This window comes from Monodelphis domestica, chromosome 3, assembly GCF_027887165.1.
Source record: "Monodelphis domestica isolate mMonDom1 chromosome 3, mMonDom1.pri, whole genome shotgun sequence".
Lineage (NCBI taxonomy): Eukaryota > Metazoa > Chordata > Mammalia > Didelphimorphia > Didelphidae > Monodelphis > Monodelphis domestica.
Window position 1 is genome coordinate 105900939 of NC_077229.1, and position 21004 is coordinate 105921942.

Sequence of the window (21004 nt, forward strand, 5' to 3'; positions counted from 1 at the left end):
GAACTGAGTCCAAACGTAGTCGCAGACACTAGCTAGGTAATGCTAGTATGTTATTTAACCTCTGTTTTGCCTGTTTACTCTTCTGTAAAACTGGGGATAATAATATCACCTCGCTCACAGAGTTGTTGTAAAGGATCAAATGAGATAGTTCTAAAGCACTTGGCTTACACCAAGCACTATATAAATGTTAGATTTCCTCTTCCTCCTCAAATATAACCTCTTTGCTGATCTCTTTTTTGTCCCTAAACTACCAACTCGGTTATGTATATCTGTTTGTATTGAATTTTCCACTGCCTCCAGTAAAATTAGTTCCTTTAAATGAAAAAAAAAAGTTTCTAATTTTTTAATTTTTACTCTTATGTAAATGTTATGAGCCTTTTAGTAGATTTTCAGTATTTGTTCATCATTTCCCCTCTAGCCTATCTGTTTAATGAAAGTCCTTGTAATAGATGGTCTCCTCAGTCTTTTAGCTCTAAATGCTATGACCTTATGAATTCTAGCCAATCTTGTCATTGTGTGATCACAGGCCAGTCTCTTCAACTCTAAGCCCATTTTCAATTTCAGTGAATTGGTATATATTCAGAGATGATTTGGGATATCCAGAGGAGTATCTGAGTGGTAAATTCATAAGTGGTATATATAATCCTGCACCAGAGAAGCGATGATCTTCCTTTTGAATCATTGAGAGAGACAACTGACCAGACTAATATGTCTCAATTAATAAATTAAAATTAAAAAAAGAATTTGTATTATAACACTTAGATGACCTACCTCATAGGGTTGTCATAAGCAAAGAGTTTTTATAAGCCTTAAAAACCTAGAGCAATATGAATTAAATAATTCAAGAGCTTTACTATTATAACTTGATATGAAATAGAGATCTTATATAAACCAGTCTTAGAAAATGAAATTGAACTATCCTGATTGGTCTCCCAATAGTCGTTTCCTATTCCAATCCATCCTCCACTTAGTTGTCAAATTGATCTTTCTAAAATCTAGATCCGACCATTGTTCCCATTGATCTATAGGATCAAATATAAAATCCTGTTTGACTTTAAAAGTCCTTTATAACCTGGCTCTTTCTTATCTTTCTATTTTTCTTACAACTGATTCTCTATGTACTCTGACCCAATGACACTTGCCTCCTTGCTGTTACTCATACAAAATACTCAAGTCTCACAGAAACACTAGTTGTCTCTCAAGCATTTCAAGTCTCTTCTGCAAGTCCTCTAGCTAGTCCTTATTAATCTTAGTGTCTTCCCTCTGAGACTGCCTCCAATTTATCAGATAGATACTTTGCCATTATACACACACACACACACACACACACACACATTTAATATGTTGCTTTACACAGTGGTTTGCATATTGTCTCCCTCCATTAGACTGCTTCTTTAAAGACTTTTTTTGCCTATTTCCAAGCACTTAGCACAGTGCCTGGCACATAGTAGGAAGTTAATGTTAGTTGACTGAACTATAAAGAAACTATCAAAGAAAAAAAACCCTGTTCCATATGCATTTACAGATGAAATCTATCAGAATCACAGGTAAATGTCAGTGTTCACTCACTCCAAAGCCAGTATTCAAGACATATAGTACAAATATATGACTGAGAGCTATTCCTCCAATGGATCAATGGTCAAAGGATATAATCTGATAGTTTTTTTTAAACCTTTACCTTCCATCTTAGAATCAATTCTTTGTATTGGTTCTAAGGCAGAAGAACAGTAAGAGCTAGACAATGGGGGTTTATTGACTTGCTCAAGGTCACAGCTAGGAAGTGACTGATGCCAGATTTAAACCTAGGATTTCCTATCTCTAGGTTTGGCTCTCTAGCTGCCCGAAGACAGATCTTAAAAGAATTGTGAACCATATGGAGTATTTTCCAAAATCTCTAGTAATAAAAAGTAAATAAAAATTTTGTTTCCCAACCCAGAAAATTTGCTTATATGTCCAAAAAATGGAAAGTCACTGTTGGAAGGTTTGTGGAAAGGAAAACTGTGAATCAAGCTTTTGCATTTCTGCCCACTGAGGTGGAGCAGATAGTGGTTGGAATGTGATTGGGAGGAGGAGTGATGGAATGAGAATGGAGGGTTGTGGGAAAAATTGCTAACTGAAGGGTCTTTGCTCTGAACTCAGCTGAGTGTGGGGCAAAGACCTGGAGATCTATATCCCAACCTGTGGACTGCCTTGCCTCCATTTCCCCTACCCAGAAGAAAAAGAAGGTCCCTTTATGTTTGAGAGCATCCATTAGAGCAAGAGAAAACAACAACAGCTGCTGAGAAGGGTCTGATCCCTTAACTTCAGGGGGTCACCCTGAAGATCCTTTCTATCCCTTGACCTTCCCAAGAAGGACACTTGTCACTTGTTAAAGTACGGTAGAGACAGTGATTAGCTAAGAAGAAGATAGATAAGTTCAAGCTGAGCCATCTTGACTCAGCTGAAGAAACTAGAAACCCAGTAGGGTCTCCTCTTCCCTCAAACCTCTCCCCTTTCTTCATTTACTAAAATTATTAAACTACTTGAGAAATTGAAAATCGCAGTCAGATTTCATGTAGAAGGGAGAACAAACAACGAGAGGCTGGTGGCTAAGATAGTCATTGGCCTAGGTGAAACAATGAGAATCAACAGTAACAATCTATTTGCCAGACAAGGGGAACCCCTTGTCTGTTGACAAGTTGAACCTGGGGTTCAACTACTAGTCAAGCCTTGCTAAGTCATCTCCACTAATCCCCAGAAGTTCTCTTAAGGACACTGGTCCTGTCATCATTAACCTAACCATACCCAGGAGTACCTGTCTTGTGGGTTGAGAGAAGAGAGGAAATTTCCAAGACAGTCTCTCAGCAGGGAGTACCTCTCTCCTTTTACCTTACCATCAGCCATTTTTCCTCTGTCCCTTCAACTCCATTCCCTGTTAAAAAACCCTCCCTTATCTCCGTACCTCTTCAATCCTCTACAATACCTTCAATTTATTACAATGGGCACATAAAGACACTTCTGATAGAACTGTGAACTGGTTCAAATAACTTGGAAAGCAAAAAAAGGTTAATAAAATATCCATACCTTTTAGTGCAGAGATCTTACAGCTATACCAGGCAAATTAAAAAAAAATCTACATGTGTATGGATATATACATGTACAAATATTTATGTTTTACTAATGTATATACACATACATTTATCACTCAAAATATTTATAGCTGCACATATGGTATCAAAGAAACAGAAAAAAGTAGATGTCCATTGATTGAAGAAGGAACATAATAGAGTATTTGCACATTATAACAAATGAGGAAGGGCAGCTAGGTTGCACAATGGAGAGAGCAAAAGGCATGGAATAAGGAAGTCATGTTTATGAATTAAAATCCAGCCTTGAACACTTATTAGCTGTGTAACCCTGGGCAAGTAACTTAATCCTGTTTACTTCATTTTTTCATATGTAAAATGAGCTGGAGAAGAAAATGGCAAACCACTGCTATATTTTTACCAAGAAAATTGTAAATGAGGCCATGAAGAGTTGGACATGATTGAACAAGAAATGATCAAGAACTCAGGAAAGCATGGGAAAACTTGAAGCAGGAAAACAACATACACAATAACAAAAATGTAAATGCAAAGAAAAAAACAACCAAACACAATGCTCAATAATGACCTAGTTTGACCCTAAAATAGATGAGAAAATATGTTTTCTCAATTTGCGGAGGTGGGGGAACTATATGTATGGAACAGTGTGTTTAATATTAGACACAGCTAATATATTGCTTAGATTTGCTTAATTGTTTTTTCCCTTTTGAAAAATTTCTTTGTTATAAGGGGTGGTAAGGGTTGAAGGAGGGTAGAGGGGAAAAGATATGTCCAGAAATTAAAGTATTATGAAAACAAAAGATAGAAAAATTTTTAATAAAAAAACTTGCACAGATGAAGATTGGGCATTGCTATTGTTCAGTTATGTCACACTCTGAAGGTAGGGCATTATCCACATCCAAGTGATAGCTTTCTCTTGTTTCTTCTACAACATTAATTTTTTTAAAATCACAGAATCTAAGTGGGAAGAACCTGAGAGTTCTTTTATTTCAATGTTTATCTAGGCTGAAATCCCTTTTATAAAATCTCTGACATGTCTATTCTAGTTTCCTACTAAAAGCAGCTTCCATGGAAAACTGATATGAAGTCATTTGTTTTGATTGACTATATATATTTTCTAGAAGGGTTTGGTTTCCCTTTTTCTCAGTGAGGGAGGTGAAAGTTTATTAATTGGAAAAAAAGCCCACAATAATGAGTAATTCATTATTTTTGTAAGCAACCATTCCATTTCTGTATAATCCTAAACCCAACCCTAAATTCTAGTTATTGGGAAATTTTTCTTTATACTAAGCCAAAATCTGTCTTTGTGGATTTGGGATGATATTAAAATGAGATCTCACTCTGTCCTTTAGTTATATTGAAAACTACTATGACTAATACTCCTCCAATAATTTCAAGAAGAGAAACCAACTCCATAGTCCTGTTGTGTAAATTGCCTCCCAGAGAATCTTAGGACAGACCTCTACATTTAATAAACAAATGGAAGTCTGATTAAAATTGCTCTAAAGTACTTGGCTACATTACAATTCCTCAACTATAAAATGGAAATAATAATCCACGATTTCCCCCTCAAGTTTTATTATGAGTATAGAATTATCTAGATATTTGTTAAAAGTGCTCAATTAGTATATAGCAGCAGATCTCAACCTGTGGGTCATGACCCCAGCAGGGGTCGAATGACCAAAACACAGGGGTCGCCTAAAGCCATAGGAAAATACATATTTCCAATGGCTTTTGACGCTGAGAAATCACGCTACTTTACAGCAAGATCTCAGAAAGAACGGGGACCCTGCTGCCTGCACATTGTACTAATATTAGTTACCTATCCCCCTATGAGGGGCAATGGATTTACCCTGTTGCCTGGAGACCAGACTCAGAGACCCAGAGAGAGCACCTGGGCGCTGGCTCCGGAAGGGTTAAGAATGAATCCTGGAGCGGATAACTCCTGGAGCGGATAACAGTGCCGAGTAACCCCAGCAAAGTGAAGCCTCAGCTAGAGCTGGAGGGAGACGACAAGAAGAAGAAGGCAGCGTCTGTGGACCCCCTCCCCAGGCAGGACTTACCTCCCACCCCAGCGCTCAGGCTGCCTCCTGCTGGATTAATATTTCTCAACATATAATTAAATAATGTTTTTGTGATTAATCACTATGTTTAAATTATGTTTGATTTGTAGCAATGAGAATACATAATGCATATCAGGTATTTACATTCCAAATCATAACTGTAGCAAAATTACAGTTTTGAAGTAGCCACTAAAATTGGAACTGTATTGCAGTGTCATGGCATTAGAAAAGTTGAGAACCACTGGTATATAGTGTTGTGGATATTTTTGAAGCTGTATCTTTTTGTTGGGAAGAAGGGCCAGCTGGCCAAACTTGCAACGAATTTGTTATAGGCTGAGAACAGTGAGGCCTGTATAATAGTAAGGCCTTCTTGAGGGATAGGGACTGACACAACTGTGGCAGTTGCAGACTCTATTTATTAAGGTTTATAAGGATTTAAAATGTTGAAGGAAAGGTAAGGATGGAATACCTAACTCTAAGGGATTATTAGCTTATTCCTACTCCCACTTATATGACTTCTCGCAAAGTTTTTTCAGCCTAAATTAAGCCTACAAACTTTCTAACCCTATTTCTTCCTATAATTATTGTTATATATTATAAAATTACTGCCTCCTTATAGTTGTTCAATTCAATTCTCCAACTTCCAGTCAGTCTGGGTTTTGGGGCCTAGTGGTTTCTGGCCCAGAAGGCTGAGCCAAACCTGTTCCACTCTGTAACCTGTTAGATTTAAAATGGTTGAAGGCCTTAAACTGTAACAGTTAAAAGAGTGATGTTGTAAACTGTAGTGAGTTAAAATGGTGGAAGATATAAATTGTGATAGATATAAGAGAGGGTGAGTAAATTTGACCCCAGAAAATGTTTCACTACAGTGTCTTGGTTTTTAAATCAAAATAAGGTGGTCGCCAGGGAAATATTCCCAATTATTCAAATACCCAAGTCAACTGGGTTTTATAGAGATTTTAATTAATACAAATGTGGAATTAAAGAAAAGAGAGAAAGAGAGAAAAAGGAAATAAGTATGAAGGGCCTTAAGCCAACATGGCATAGACCTGAGTCTTAAGAGAGAGATCAGTCAGTCAGTCTTTTAACACTCACTACAAGGTCTGTCTAAGCAAGGATTCTAGTGACACCAGGCCAGCTCCATCTCAGCTGACTTCACTAGAGAGAGTTCCAGCCAGAGTCCTCCTTAAAGAGCCTTCCAGCCAGAGACTGTTCCAAAGGTCCTCTCTCCAGAGGCTCCAGAGGGACAGAGTCCCCTCAGAGGAGCTCCAGCGAGACCTCCTTAGAGATTGTCCTCCAAGAACTTCCCTTCTCCAGAGCCTCTCTCAAGAGATTCTTCCCAAGCGATCCTCATCAGAGATCCTCCAAAAGGATTTTTTTTCTCAAGAGATTCTGCTTTTTCTTATATAGGGGTTTTTCTCCTATGTCACCTCCCCTAAGTCCTTACATCTACCAATCACTGTAGACGTTTTCCAAAGGACTGCCCATCTGAATTCCTGCTAAGTCGACTAATCTCCTCAGTAAGTCTGAACCAGTGAAAACACAGCTCAGTCAACTAATCTCATTAAGAGAAAACTTGCCCGACCCTTTTAAGTACCTAGCATCTCATTGTATCAATTCTAAAAAACAGGCATGGCTCAAAGAACTCCTTGCCTTATTATAAGCATGGGTCCAAGTACTTTCATTGTTTAGCAAGGAGTTTTTTTCCCCTAAAGCAGTCTTAAGTATGGGTGGAGTAGAAGTCCTCCCATTTCTGATCCTGGTGAGTTCTCACATCAAAATCGGGAATGTTTCCCAGTAGGGAATTTGTTCCAATGGAGGATTCCTCAATGTGGAAATTTTTAACATTCACAAGTCTGAGAAATTTCAATATTTACAAACCACAGAGGAACAAAAACCAGATTTTCTTCTAATAACTGTTGATCTTCCTTTCACAGCTTTCCCCCAAACTCTCAACTTCTCAAGCCCCAATATATTTTACCTCTAATAATTCCCCCTTGTGATCCTAATTGAGAGATGTAATCTCCCCAATTGGAATGTAGTAAATTTATCATACTATTCCTCCTCCCCTAAAAACGGTCTTTTTCTTAAGCTTATCTTACTCTATGATTATGCTAGGCCTATGCTAAACTAAGCTATGTTAAGGATAAAAGTGAATTTCAAGAAACAGAAAAAAGAAATCAAGGAAAATACTTGCAAACTTGCAAATCCAAATAGTACAGTTACAAAAATTCAAAATGCAAACATTTGCAACAATACAGTAACAGAACAACAAATTGTAACCTATGCTATCACAGAAAACAAAAGCCTATCTAAATAAAACCTATACAAAACTAGTACAAATTGCATCTTATAAATCCTATGGAAGAAAAAAAATTTAAACTAGACTTTTAAGCTATGCTGAAACACTCTGCTAATACAGGAAACCAAGAACTAGCTACAGTAAAACTCAAAATTAACTTGTAATGCTAAGAAAACTGAGAATCTTTTAAGAAACCTAACTATGCACAAATATACAGATATGTACAAATCTACATTTTTTACATACATTGTACATACTATTTACATATTCTTTACCCTATTTATACACTATATACATTTACTTCTATTAGGAAGATCTAAAATTCCCCCTTGAAATAAGTATAGAAAGCCTTAAAGAATTTCTTTTACTGCCACTACTGAAATAGCATTAGATTATTACTCTTTGAGGAACAGAGATTATAGGTTAAAACAAGCTGAAATTCTTACTTAAGACTTTACACTAATAAATATTTCAAACAGTTCTTGGAAGACAATGTATTACAGTAGGAAGAAAGCTGGACACGAGAGCCAAGTAAAATGATTCTGGATATTCTACCTCTGATACCGAATTCTAAGTATTAATGGGAGGGTAAGACTCTTAATTTGATCTTAAGTTTCTTCCATAGTGATAAAATGACAAAACCACCCAACTCATGTGACTAGTGTAAGGACAAAGTCAGAGGGAATAGATGTAAAAGCATTCCTGGGATCTTGAAGCATTACATGGCTATCAGGTGTCACCATTTTTTTTCCTTCAGATTTCTCTGCTTTTTATTTTCTTACATGGTCACATTTGCTACCAAATGCTACATAACAGTGCAATGCTAGTACTGGTTAGTAATCATCAGTCTTTCCCACGCCCCATCCTCTATAAATGCTCATTCTATGAACCCTAGAATCTGGCCTTTCCCTGACATCTTGAACTAATTACTTCTGAATTCAATCCTTCTTGCTACATTCTTAGCACCAATTTTTTTTTATCAATTTACTTCTGGTATTCTCATCATCTTTCTGCAAATCCACATCATCCTGTCGGGTCCAGATTGGATATCCATCAGACCTCTGGCCTATCTGCAAGAAAGAACAAGTGGCCTCCAGTTCTCCACTATTCTTCAAGAAAGCTTGTGTGACTGTTGCTAGAGCCACACTAAATTCCTCCATTAAATGTCTGATGACTTTGATGGCAGCTTCCACATCAGGAGAAAGAGAAGAAGGGCTTGAACTGCTTTCCACTGCTTCAAGCTGAGTTTCCAATACAACAGCATCTTCAATGACCTCATCATCCTTTGAAGCCTCTTTTGAATTAGAGTTATTTTTTCCAGGACTAGTCAGTTCTCCATTCTTAATCACAATTAATTCAAGGTCAGGGGTCTGATCATGAACCTCACACTCCTTAACCTCCTGGTTTCTGGAGCATAAAACATCCTCCTCTGTTATTTCACTGTCTTGCACTTGCTCTTCTGGACTATCTTCCTCAGGTAGATCTGGGTTTTTTTTTCTTTTGTGGTTCCATCTCTAGGCCCTTGGTCATGGCCCTCCTGGTCCACAGGGCCAAAGACTGAGACTCCGAAATGTCCCCAAGGATTGATACAGAAGGAATTCTGAGGAATGCAGTCCTGGGGTTCAAGATTTTCCAACTATACATTATACTGTTGGCACAATGAACAAGCTGAGCAACCTTTCAATGCAATGTTGGTAATACCAGATGCAACCCATGTTCTCTTAACTGTATCTATGATAGCCTGTGTCCCAAAATGACCCTTTGCATGTATGGCCTGACAGATATGAGTGTAAAATGATGTAGAGAGAATAGGTTTTCCCACTGATTCTATCCAGATACCATTTTGCTCTGTGGATTTGAAATTTTGCCTCCACTTCTGGACCTTTCTCTGTGTATGCTCTTTCTAGATCTGTTTCCTCAGTGACAGAAAAAATTAATATGAATTCAGGACCCTACTCTGCATCAAATCTAGCTGTAACATCAGCTCTGTGATTTCCTCTGCCTACAAAATTATTACTCTGCATATGGACTTTGCAGTGAACTACTGCTAATTCTTTAGGAAGTTGTATAGCTTGCAGCAAATCATCAATAAATTGTGCATTAATTACTGTTCTACCAGATGATGTAAGGAAATCACATTGAAGCCATAAGAAACCAACCTTGTGAAAAATGCCAAAAGCATATTTCGAATCTGGGTATATAGTGGCTGCTTGGTTTTTGGCAATCTCACAAGCTTTTTTCAATGCAATTAATTCTGCAGCTTAGGTTTCTGGATAGTGAGTCAAACCATAGAGTCTCAAACTCAGTTAACTATAGCTGCACTGGTGAATCTTATACCTTCCCTCACATATAATAAACCATCTGTGAATAATATCAGATCAGGGTTGGTTAGGGGTGTGTTTGAGAGATGTTCCTGAGGTCTTTCTGTTAATTGCACTGCCTTCCCACAGATATGTAATATTTTCCCTTGTGTTGGTCAGATAACAAAGTTGCTGGATTTAAGCTATTACATCTTTTAAGTGTTATGTTCTCATTCCCCAATAATGTTATTTAATATTTTGTTAACCACTGGTCAGAGAAGGCTTGTGTCCTATGCCTTAATATGAGTGCCTCGACTTCTTGAGTGCACTTGACCATCTGAGGACAACCTAACACAAGATCTGCTGCTTTTGAGACTAACAACTCAGTGGCTGAAACACCCTGGAGGTATGGAGGAGCTTCAGCAGTGATGGGATCAAGCTGTGCAGAATAATAAGCTACAGGTCTTTGTAAAGGTCCTACATTCTGGGTAAATACACCAGAAGCTACATCCCTTTGCTCATGGACATTGAGGACAAAAGGTTTCGTATAGTCAGGGATTCCTAATGCAGGGGCAGATAGAATTGCTTCCTTCAACTGTATTTGCCTGCAGATGCTCTGGTTTTAATTTTAGTAGCTTTTTCTCACTATCTCTTGTTAGTTCTATCAGTGGCTTTGTGATTTCCCTATAGCCAGGAATCCACTGTCTAGAAAATCCTGTGGTACCTAATATTGCTCTGTTTCTTGGTCTTAGGACCACTGAGTTTTTGTATGTCTGCTATTCTCCTCTGGAAAATGTATCTAGATCCTTCTGATAAAACAAACCCAAGATACTCCACCCTTGAAACTTTGACTTTGATATTTTATGTCCCCTCTTATAGAATTCCGTCAAAAGATATTTGCTATCATGCTGACATGCTTTGGCTGTTGGTGAGGCCAGAAGCAAATCATTCACAAAAGGAATCAACCCGCTCTCTTTAAAATGTATATTTGCAAGGTCCTGTGTTAAAATTTGGGAAAAGAGGGAAGGACTTTCAATGAATCCCTGGGGCAGATGCCCACCAGGTAAACTGTGTCCATTTCCACATGAAAGCAAAAATCTTTTGGACTCCTTGTGGAATAGAAAAGAAAACAGAGCACAAGTCTACCACAGTAAAATATTTTGCCTGACTGGGAACTGCAGATATTATGGTGGCAGGACTTGGTACAACAGGGTGCTTTTTAAACACGATTATTCACTACTCTAAGGTCTTGGACAAAGTGATACACAACTTTACCATTGGCATCTAGCTTGATACAGGCAATATGGGGGTATTGTATTCTGAGATACAAGGCACTGTCTTGCTGTAATAGGGACTCTATAATTGGAGTTATCCCTTCAATTGCCTCTTTTCTCAGTGGGTATTGTGGGATAGTTGGTAGTGGACCTTCTTTTGTAACAATCTTAACAGGGACCACTGATTTTAATAACCCCCACATCTGTGGAACTGTGTGCCCATAAATCTTCAGGGATATCTTCTGGTATCTGATAGATATGATTCCCTTCTCCCTCTGTATTTACTTCATCTAAAAACAACACTGAGAACAAGGTAAAAGATTCCTCAGGTAGTTCTAGGGCTATGTCTCCAATTGGGGTACACACAATTGTTGCCCTAAGTTTACATAAAAGATATCTACCCAAAAGATTCACTGGGGAGTTCAGCATTAACAAGAATGAGTGTTCCATACTTAGAGGTCCCAGAGATAACATTTGTGATGGTAACTTTTTTTTTTAAACCCATACCTTCTATCTTGGAGTCAGTATTGACTCCAAGGCAGAAGAGTGGTAAGGGCTAGGCAACGGGGGTCAAATGTCTTGCCCAGGGTCACAAAGCTGGGAAGTGTCTAAGGCCTTATTTGAATCCAGGACCTCCCATCCCTAGGCCTGGCTCTCAATCCACTGAGCCACCCAGCTGCCCCAATGGTAACTTCTTCACTACTTGGAATTTCCCTGATACACTCACAATTTACTTGTTCCCACTGCTTCACACTCATCAGATTTTTGTGATATGAATTTTGCAGCCCCTGTGTCCAGCATGCAGTTGTAAAGATGGCCTCTCACTTTTAGGGTGACATGGGTTTCTGTACTGTTTCATGGAGAGTGGACTGAGATGATGGGTGCTAATACATTAGGATCAGGAAAACTAAATTCTTGTTCCTAGCCTTTACTCACTACATTATTATCTATTTTCCTTGTTTCATTTTGCAAAGCCACTAAGCTCTTTGTATCCAAAAACCCATTTTGAATACAGTAAGTTCCACTACCCTCAGACACAGCTGTTACTCCATGTGGTCCCTTCTGTAAATATCCCTTCTGGGGGTTACCATTGACTACTTGTGAATATTTATATCTAGCTCCTAATTTGATATAATTCTGCATCATCTCCATGTCTGGGGTTTGTGCTGACCCTTTGAAATACCTCTCATTGTTGTATTGTATGGGATCATTTGGTCTTCCATATTGATATCCATTGTCATGATTATTAAACCAAGTTTCTATGGCTGTTATCTCTGCAGCAATTGAAATCTCTGCCTTGGTTTACCCTAAAATTTCCATTATAACTTTCTAAAGTTTTGCCTAAACACCTCCCCATGAGCAAAAATCCCACATCATATGACCTGGTCTCCCACACAAGTAACAATGAGGAGCTTGGTTATTGAACCCTCTTGATTGTAGCCTGATCTGGGTGGTCTAAATTCTCTAATCATTGCTACTGTTTTTTTTTCCCTGAAAGTCTGTTTTGTTCAATTTTTGTTTTAGTTCTTTAACCTTTTTTTAGGTCCTATATTATCTATTCTTTTCATCCTCTTGTTTGTCTTCATCATTCAGACATAAGTAGCCATCCGTCTTAGTTCATCAAGCTGCATTTCATTCCAGGGTGGTCAGTTAGACTTAAAATAATCCTGGACCACGGGGCATGCATTCTTCACAAATTGTCTTCTAATATGGCTAACATCTGTCTCTACAAATATTGAAACCTATCTATCTCTCTGCCAAGTCAATAACCCTATCCAATAAAGTGGACAGTATCTCTCCCACTTCCTGCCTGATTCTTTCAAATTGGGACCACGTCTCTGGTCTCTGGGAAGTCCCTCATTGTTTGGATTACTTCTTCAATTGCCCTGACCAATTCTCTGTACCTAGCAAACAAATTTGCCTCCCAGTTGGGATCAGTCTCCGGCCAGTCTGCTATTTTTGAGTTCTGGTTTGTTTCTGTAATGATCTTTTGCTTTTCTCTTTTGGTCAAAAGTTTTAAGACAGTAATGAGCAAACTTTTGAGCTTGGTGTGTCAAAATTCACCAAAAAACTGAGCATAATTCAGGTGGTGTGTCACTTTGAGAAAAAAAACACCCCACAATTTTGCAATATTTAGTTTAAAAAACAAAAATGTATAATTATAATATATATTTGTATTTAATAAACCAAAACTAATTATTTAATTTACCTGCTTAGACTTCTTTGTTCATTTGTCAGTGAAAGGTTTCTTTTGTTGGTCTTGATATTATTTAACTTGTGTTGGGTGCTGTGCTAAGATAAGTGAGGGGGAGGGAGAATTCTTTAACTAATCTGCCTATTACTGACTTTTTTTATTGCTGAATTCATTGGCTAAATCTTCAATTGAAGGTTAGTATTTTGTGTACTTCAAGCCCAAGCAAGCACTACCAACTTCATCTGTCAATCTGTTTCTTTTGTTGGTTTTGATATTATTTAATGCTGAGAATAAGGTCTCACAAAAGTGTGTAGAGGGAAAAATTGTGAGTAAAGCCATTGGTATATTTTTCAGGGTGCCAAAAGGTACCACAGCAGGGTGTCTGGTAATTGGTTTCAGGCACTCTTCTGTTGCACTTGGGTGGGAGCCCCGCCCAGTCTTCCACTGTCCCAGCCCTGCCCCAACCAGCTGGCCCAGGGGTGCTGCAAGAGCATCAGCTGTCACCCACCATGCTCCTCCAGAGCCTGTCTGCCCAAATGCTCCTCCTCCCCACCCCCGAGGGAGCCCCATGAGTCACAGTCACCTGGTTCATGCCACCTGCCACTTGCCCCCTGCCCCTGAGGCCAGTCCTTGGAGCAGTCCTCTCCCCCAGGCCAGGGCATGACCATGACTGCGGGCTCGCAGCAACCCAGGTGACTCCTGAGCCCTGAGGTACACTGAGCCTGTAGCCATTTTTGATGACACATGTCAGTGCTGACACATGTCATAGGTTTGCCATCACGGATTGAAGAGGATGTCAAAATCTACATAGTTGGGGTCAGATTGTTTTTCTATTTTCTTAAGCTTTTTTATAACAGCAATAGGCCTGTCCTCGAAACTTGGAGACCCTTTCTTGGAAGAATCTATGTTGGCTTGGCTAACTCCCTTGTGTAACCGCAGATTCACTATTTCATGCTCTGGGGTATACACTGGCACCTCTCAGAGGAAATAGATTCTCTGGATTAACTTCAATTGCCTTAGTTTCTCTCTCTAGCTTTGTTGTGCCTAGTGTGTTATCCTTGTCTGCTTCCAGTCTAATATATTTTCCAGATAGATGACCTTCAGATTCAATTCATTGAATGTAATTTGCCTAATCATTAATTCTTTCCATTGCTTGAAAATCACTACAAGCATTTTCTTCATTAAAATCATCAATATTAAGATAGATATAATCTATGGTATATGATACCACCTCAAGTAAAGTAATAGACATCACTGTGTTTTGATTATAAAGGAGGATAGTTGGGGAGGAGCAGGGATAGGAGAGGTGAAGGAATAGAAGGGTTAGTATGGAAGAGACTAGAGTGAAAATCTGTATAACTCTCCCTCTCCCTCACAGTTTAAACATACAAAAGGGAATATCCATGTGAAGATGTATAGACAGGGATGGACAAGGACTGTGTCCCAGTAAGATTTCAATGGATTATGGTTTAGACTTTTCCTCAGGACTTTACTACGCCTGAGATCCAAGAAATCTCCTCTGGATACACAATCCCGTCAGCCAGGCTGAATGCAAGTTGCTCTGGAATTTGCTCTACCAAAGCTGATATAGGCAGCCTACCAGTTCCCTCTTTCTAACTCTCTTCCTTAACTTCTGTAACACTTAATGAAGAAAACTGATTGCAGTTTTCTTCAGAAAGAAGGTGGTTTAATTGTTCAAGAAACAAAGGAGGGATTAGGTCAGTGGGAAGAGGAAATCCTAAATACTATCCAGTCCATTCCTCACTCCTTCTTCAGTTGAGACAATGGGCTCAGGTTTGTGTTTCTTCTCCTCTTTTCTCTCTAATCACTTTACTAGCCTACTCTAAACAGGTCATTAGTGTCCTTCTTGGGAAGGCAATGGGATGTGTAATAAATGAAGGTATTTGAAGAAGATTTGATGAGGTACAGGGGATAAGCAAGGGTTTGTGACAGAGAATGGAGGAGTTGACAGGACAGAGGGAATATGGAGGCTGGTGAGGTAAAAGGAGAGAGGTACCCCCTACTGAGAGACTGACTTTGAAATTTCTTCTGTCAACCCTCAAGAGAGTTACCCCTGGGTAAAGTTAGATTAAGGATGACAGGACCAGTGTTTGAGTGATTTCTGGGAAATAGGGGAGTTTACTCTTCAAGGCTTAACTGGTAGTTGAATCCCAGAAATACCCTTTGTTTGGCAGGTAGACTGTCCCTGTTGGCTTTCGTTGTTTTATGCTAGGCTAAAAGTTACCTTATCCACCAGTCTCTTTGTTCTCCCTTTGTGACAAGGAAATCACTTTTAAAAGACTGATATATATTAATTTAAGGTCGCCAAGGAATTCAGCTATGTAATTCCTAAATGAAAACTCAAGTCAGCTGTCAACCTTTTATGGAGTTTTAATTACAAACAGGAGGAAGAAAGGAATTAGAGATAGAGAGATAGAGGTAGAGAGAAAGGGGAGAGAAGGGAATAGGGCTTAAATACCCCTTCTGTTTAGGCTGGGCCAAAAGGCCCAAGCCCTTAGATAGCTGGGGCAAAGAAAGGAGATCAGTCCCTATTACTCACGTGACCAAAATGGAGAAACAGTCTCAGAGCCCCCACCTTCAGCTTCCTTCAGAGCAAGCTTCTCAGAGCACCCTGCAACCACTCCGACAAACTCCTAAAACCCCCCAAACCCCCTGTCTTCAGATCCCCCTATCCTTAAGGAAACCATCCAAGTTCCCTCCCCTCAGTTCTCACATCTACCAATCACCTGTCCATCAATTTCCCTGTGCCAATGGAGGCTCTAGCTTAACCCAGGACCGCCTAGAGGTCTCTGGCTTTGCACATGTCTGTTGAAGGTCATATTTTCAAATAATTAAATCTTTGATCCTTTGCTACAGCCCTTCCTAAATCCTGTTAACCTGAGTAGGGTAGAGATTGGAATAATTAAATTTTGATCTATGCTGCAGCCCTTCCTCAATCCTGTTAGGACTGAGTAGGGTGGAGATTGATTCCAAGTATCTCCATTGTATCAATTCCAAAATCAATCATGACTCAAAGAAATTCCTGTTCTATGCTTAAGCATAGGTCAAAGTCCTTTCCATTGTTCAGCAAAAGGTTTCTGTCCTAAAGTAATCTTAAGAAGGGAGGAGGGGAAAACTCTCATGCCAATGGGGTTCACATTCCAATAGCCAAGACCCACTATCAATAGGAAATTTTTCAAGTATGAAATTTCCCAATGGTGAAATTTCCAACATTTATAAGTCTAAGAAATTTTGAGGTTTACACCCTGTGGAAGAGAGAAATTTGGGAAGCATGCAAAAAGACAGGAGCAGCTGAGTGATGACCTGTTATTCAAATGTAATGTCAGCTTCATTTTCATTAAAATTTGTACTGTCTAAATCAGTCATAAAATTAACTGAGTTTTGTGGGATTTTGTTATGAAAATCTGAATGTTTTCAAAGTATTTACATCTCTAGAAACAGTAACAGTAAATTTGTGCTTTGATTTTGTTACAATCATTCTGCTGCAGGGAATTGAAATTTTGTTTCTCTCTATCTTTCACTAACTCCTGCTTCAGTTTATGTGACTTTTACTTTTACAAAATTGAAACCCTGTGCCCAATCTGCACTGAGAAAAGTTCTCTAAGTATGTTTTGACTTGATTTCTACTTTTTTCATGTGTGGTTACTATACATTTTTTTTCTCTAAGTCTCTTATCTCTGTTTTTATCTGAAAAACGTTTTTAACTTCTTCATCAAGCTGTTTTACTTGTCTCTGCCCATCATTTGATCTTTTGCATTTGTCATCACTCACAGATTTCATTTCTTGCACCATCACTTCTCCATTTCCCCTTAATTTTAACAGCCGTCTGTCTTTATTTTTTCCATCTCCATGTACCAAATTACATATATTATAATCCTGGCTTCATAATTCTCTTCTAATCATGTCTGCATATTTGGGTTTAGTCCCTGATTTTATAGCATCTTTCATTCCCTGCAAATCTACTGCATGTTTAGTGGATTTCAACGTACAATGCTCACAAGTGGACTTTTGCTTATTGTATTTTGCTTTTGTGCTTTTGTTGTTACTAAATTCATACTTCTTTTTTAGAAAACAGTTTTTGATCAAGTGTCCTGTCTTATGGCAGAAAAAACATTGCCTAGTCTCTCTCTGCATTGTTCTTGGCTTATAAACAGGTTTGGGGTACATCTTAAAAGTATTCATCTATTTAATTTCTTCAAGTTCTTTGTTTCTTAAAATTTTCTGTGATTCTTCCAATTTTTGTTGTAAATCTGCTACCTGTTTACTTTGATCTGTGTGACTCAAATATATATGACACAGAATCTCAATTCAATTAAACGCATGGTATCATATTTAGGAAAATATTGTTTGAAAAAGTTTTTTAAGTGTGGTGTGCATCCTTTCAAAAACTGTCTCCTTACAAGCGTGTTTGTTTCTATAACCATTATAGCTTCAGCCATCTCAGACAGTCGATCAATAAAGGAAGCTGGATATTCTCCTTTATTTTGCACCAATCTGTCAATTTTCCCCAAGCATTTGGTTTTGAGCAACACATTTTTATGGCTTGGAGCAAGTCCTCCCTGCATTTCCTTAAATAGGTCATGCTGATGGGATTAGAGATATCAAAGTCCTCCCATTGCCTCTCTGTAGGCCAACTTGTCAGTGCAGTTTCTGACCTAGTCTTATCAACGAATTGACGATGCCCATGGGGGCTAAAAAGTTCTGCCAAAAGAAATTCCACATACTGAAAACTGGGTTCAAAAATTCGGAGAGCACGTTTCAGCTCCTTATGAGTTTTACAGGGCTCATCGATAAACTTTGGGAACCTTTTCTTCAAGGAATCTAATTCCTGGGTAGTAAATTGTCTATGAACCTTTGAATGCAATACACCAGCTGTGTTAGAAATCTTGGAAATGTATTTGAGTGGAAAAATTTTCTCAGCTTTACTATTTGCCTTAGTGTCCTTGTCACTGTCATTGCACTATGCACTGGACTTTGCTTTCTTGGCCTTTCTCCTTGGGTGCATTATTTGCCTGACCATTTCCCTTATCCTTTATCTGATCTAGCCCTTTTGCCTTCAGGAATTCTTCAAACATGTTCTTAACAAGTCTCCAATTTTGTATCCACTATCATGATCTTTGCTGTTGTTTTAGGGACCACACATCTGTAAATATTTTTAAGGTAGGTCAGTGTCTGTATTGCAGCCATGGAAATGATGTAGAAATGTCTTAGAATTTGCCAGAGAATGGTTTCTTTTTGAAGTGGCATCCGGAGTATGAACATTGTAGTACTGCTTATGTATTCTACAGAATCTACAATCATATTTGTCATTTTGCTATATAAGATATTATAAATCCAATAGCCTGTAACAGCTGCCAGTACAACTACCCCACAGATCACTTATTTAAACATCTTTGCCTTTAGGAATTGTGAAGTTCAGTCAGTCTGGGTGCCAGATTCTCATTTGAATGACAGGTCATCACTCAGCTACTCCTGTCGTTTTTCATGCTTTCCAAATTTCTCTCTCTTCCACACCCTTCAATATGAATCTGACTGTGATTTTCTAATTTTCAAATAGTTTAATAATTAACATAAATCAAGAAAGGGGACATGTAAGTGGGAATAGGAGACACTTGCTGCTTCTTCAGCTGAGCCAAGATAGCTCAGCTTCAGCTTTGTCTTCTACCTAGCTAGTAACTATCTCTATCTTACTAAACAAAAGGCAAGTGTCTTTCTTGGGAAGGTGAAGGGATGGAAAGGATCTTCAGGGTGACCCCCTGAAGTTAAGGGATCAACCCCTTTCAGCAGCTTACTTTTGTCTTGTTCTTCCTCTAATGGATGCTCTCCCTCATATAGGAACCTTCTTCTTCTCCAGGGTAAGGGAATGGAAGCAAGGTATTCCACAGGTTGGGATATAGAACTCCTGGTCTATGCTCCACACTCAGTCGAGTTCAGAGGGCAAAAATCCTTCAGTTAGTAGCTTTTCCCACAATCCAACTTCTCTCACTCCAATTGTCACTCCCCCTTCCGATCACATTCCAACTCCCAATCACATTCTAACTGCTGACTCCTCCACCTCAGTGGGCAGAAATGCTAAAGCATGATTCATAGTTTTCCTTTCCACAGATGGGACAGATCTTCAGGGTGCCCTCCGTGAAGTTTAGGGGCAACGTCTCTCTCAGTAGCAATTGTTATTCTCTTTGCTTCTTTGATTAATGATCCAGAGATGTCAGGGATCTTTCTGTCTTTCAGGGCAAGGGGAAATAGAGGCAAGATTCTTGCACCACAGATCTGGGGTCCTGAGCTCAGGTTCTTCATTCCTGTCTCTCACGAGTCCACAGGGCAAAAGACCTCCCCCAAAGCTCCAAATCCCTGTAAACCTTAAAATTTCTTAGACTTATGAATGTTGGAAAATTCCCCATTGGGAAATTTCATACTTGAAAAAATGTCCTACTGATAGTAAGAACTCTATTGGAATATGAAACTCCTTGGCACGGGAGGATCCTTCTTCTCCCTACTTAAGACTACTTTAGGACAGAAACCTTTTGCTAAACAATGGAAAGGGCTTTGACCTATGTTTAAGCATAGAACAGGAAGTTCTCTGAGTCATGATTGATTTTAGAATTGATACAATAGAGATACTTGGAATGACAGAACCAGGTCTTGGAAACTACAATCTCCACCCTACTCAGGTTAACAGGATTTAGGAAGGGCTGCAGCAAAGATCAAGATTTAATTATTTGAGAATATGACCTTCAACAGACATGTGCCAGGACAGACCTCTGGGTGGTCCTGGGTTAAGCTAGAGCCACCATTGGCACAGGGGAGACATCGACAGTGATTGGTAGATGTGAGAACTGAGGGGAGGGAACTTAGATGGTTTGCTTAAGGAACTCAGGAGGTTGCGCTGGAGGAGGACTAAGGAGGTTGCTCTGAAGGAGGACTGAAGAGGCTTGCTCTGAAGGAGGTCTGAGAGGAGAGAGGTCCTGGAGGGAGAGCTCCTGGAGAGGTCTTGAAGGAGGCTGTGGAAGGAGAACCCAGAAGGAGTCAGGAGGAGAATTCTCTGGAAACATTTCTTGAAAGGAGGCTCTCTTGAAGGTGGAGCCTGAGGTTGGCATGAGAAGCCATACCTAGAGAGATCTTGGGTGAGTGATAAAACCAACTGACTGATTTATCTCTTAGGACTGAGGTCTAGGCCTTATTGGCTTGAGGCCCTTCATTCTTATTCCTTTCTTCCTCTCTTTTTCTATTGATTAATCAGTGTATTATAAATTAAATTTCTCTATAAAACCCAGTTGGCTTGGGCATATTCATAAATTGGGAATATATTCCCTGGTGACCATCTTATATTTATATAAAACCAAGACATAGTAGAAAACATATTTCAGCGGTCATAATTGTTATATATTTCCCTTGCTCCCAAACATCTTAATTATCACAGTTTATGGCTCACACTCTCTTATCTACAACTATTTAACGCTCAAAACTAATTTAAATCTAACATCCCACAAGCCCTTTCTGCTACTCCAACTGCCACTCTTCTCATCCTCCCTCCCAACATTTCAAAATGGTTCCTTGATGCCAGTTTCCTCTTCACAACTGCCATCACCCACTGAGGTAATCCTAGTCCCTGGATGTAGAGTGGGACAGTATACAGGGGAAATGCTAGAATAGTTCCCAGATTTAAATAATTGAGCACCATTTTGCTCTAAAAACCCTTTGTACTTTGCTGGAAAAAGCAGTTGCTTGACTTAAACTGACTGGTTGTGCCTGTGTTACCAAACAGTG

The 21004-nt window shown here is 39.0% G+C and overlaps 1 pseudogene; it reads right to left on the reverse strand.

Annotated features, from left to right (window-relative positions):
- Positions 1-7856: 7856 nt before the first annotated feature.
- Positions 7857-13786, reverse strand: LOC130458073 (telomeric repeat-binding factor 2-interacting protein 1-like; annotated as a pseudogene).
- Between the last annotated feature and the right edge of the window lie 7218 nt (positions 13787-21004).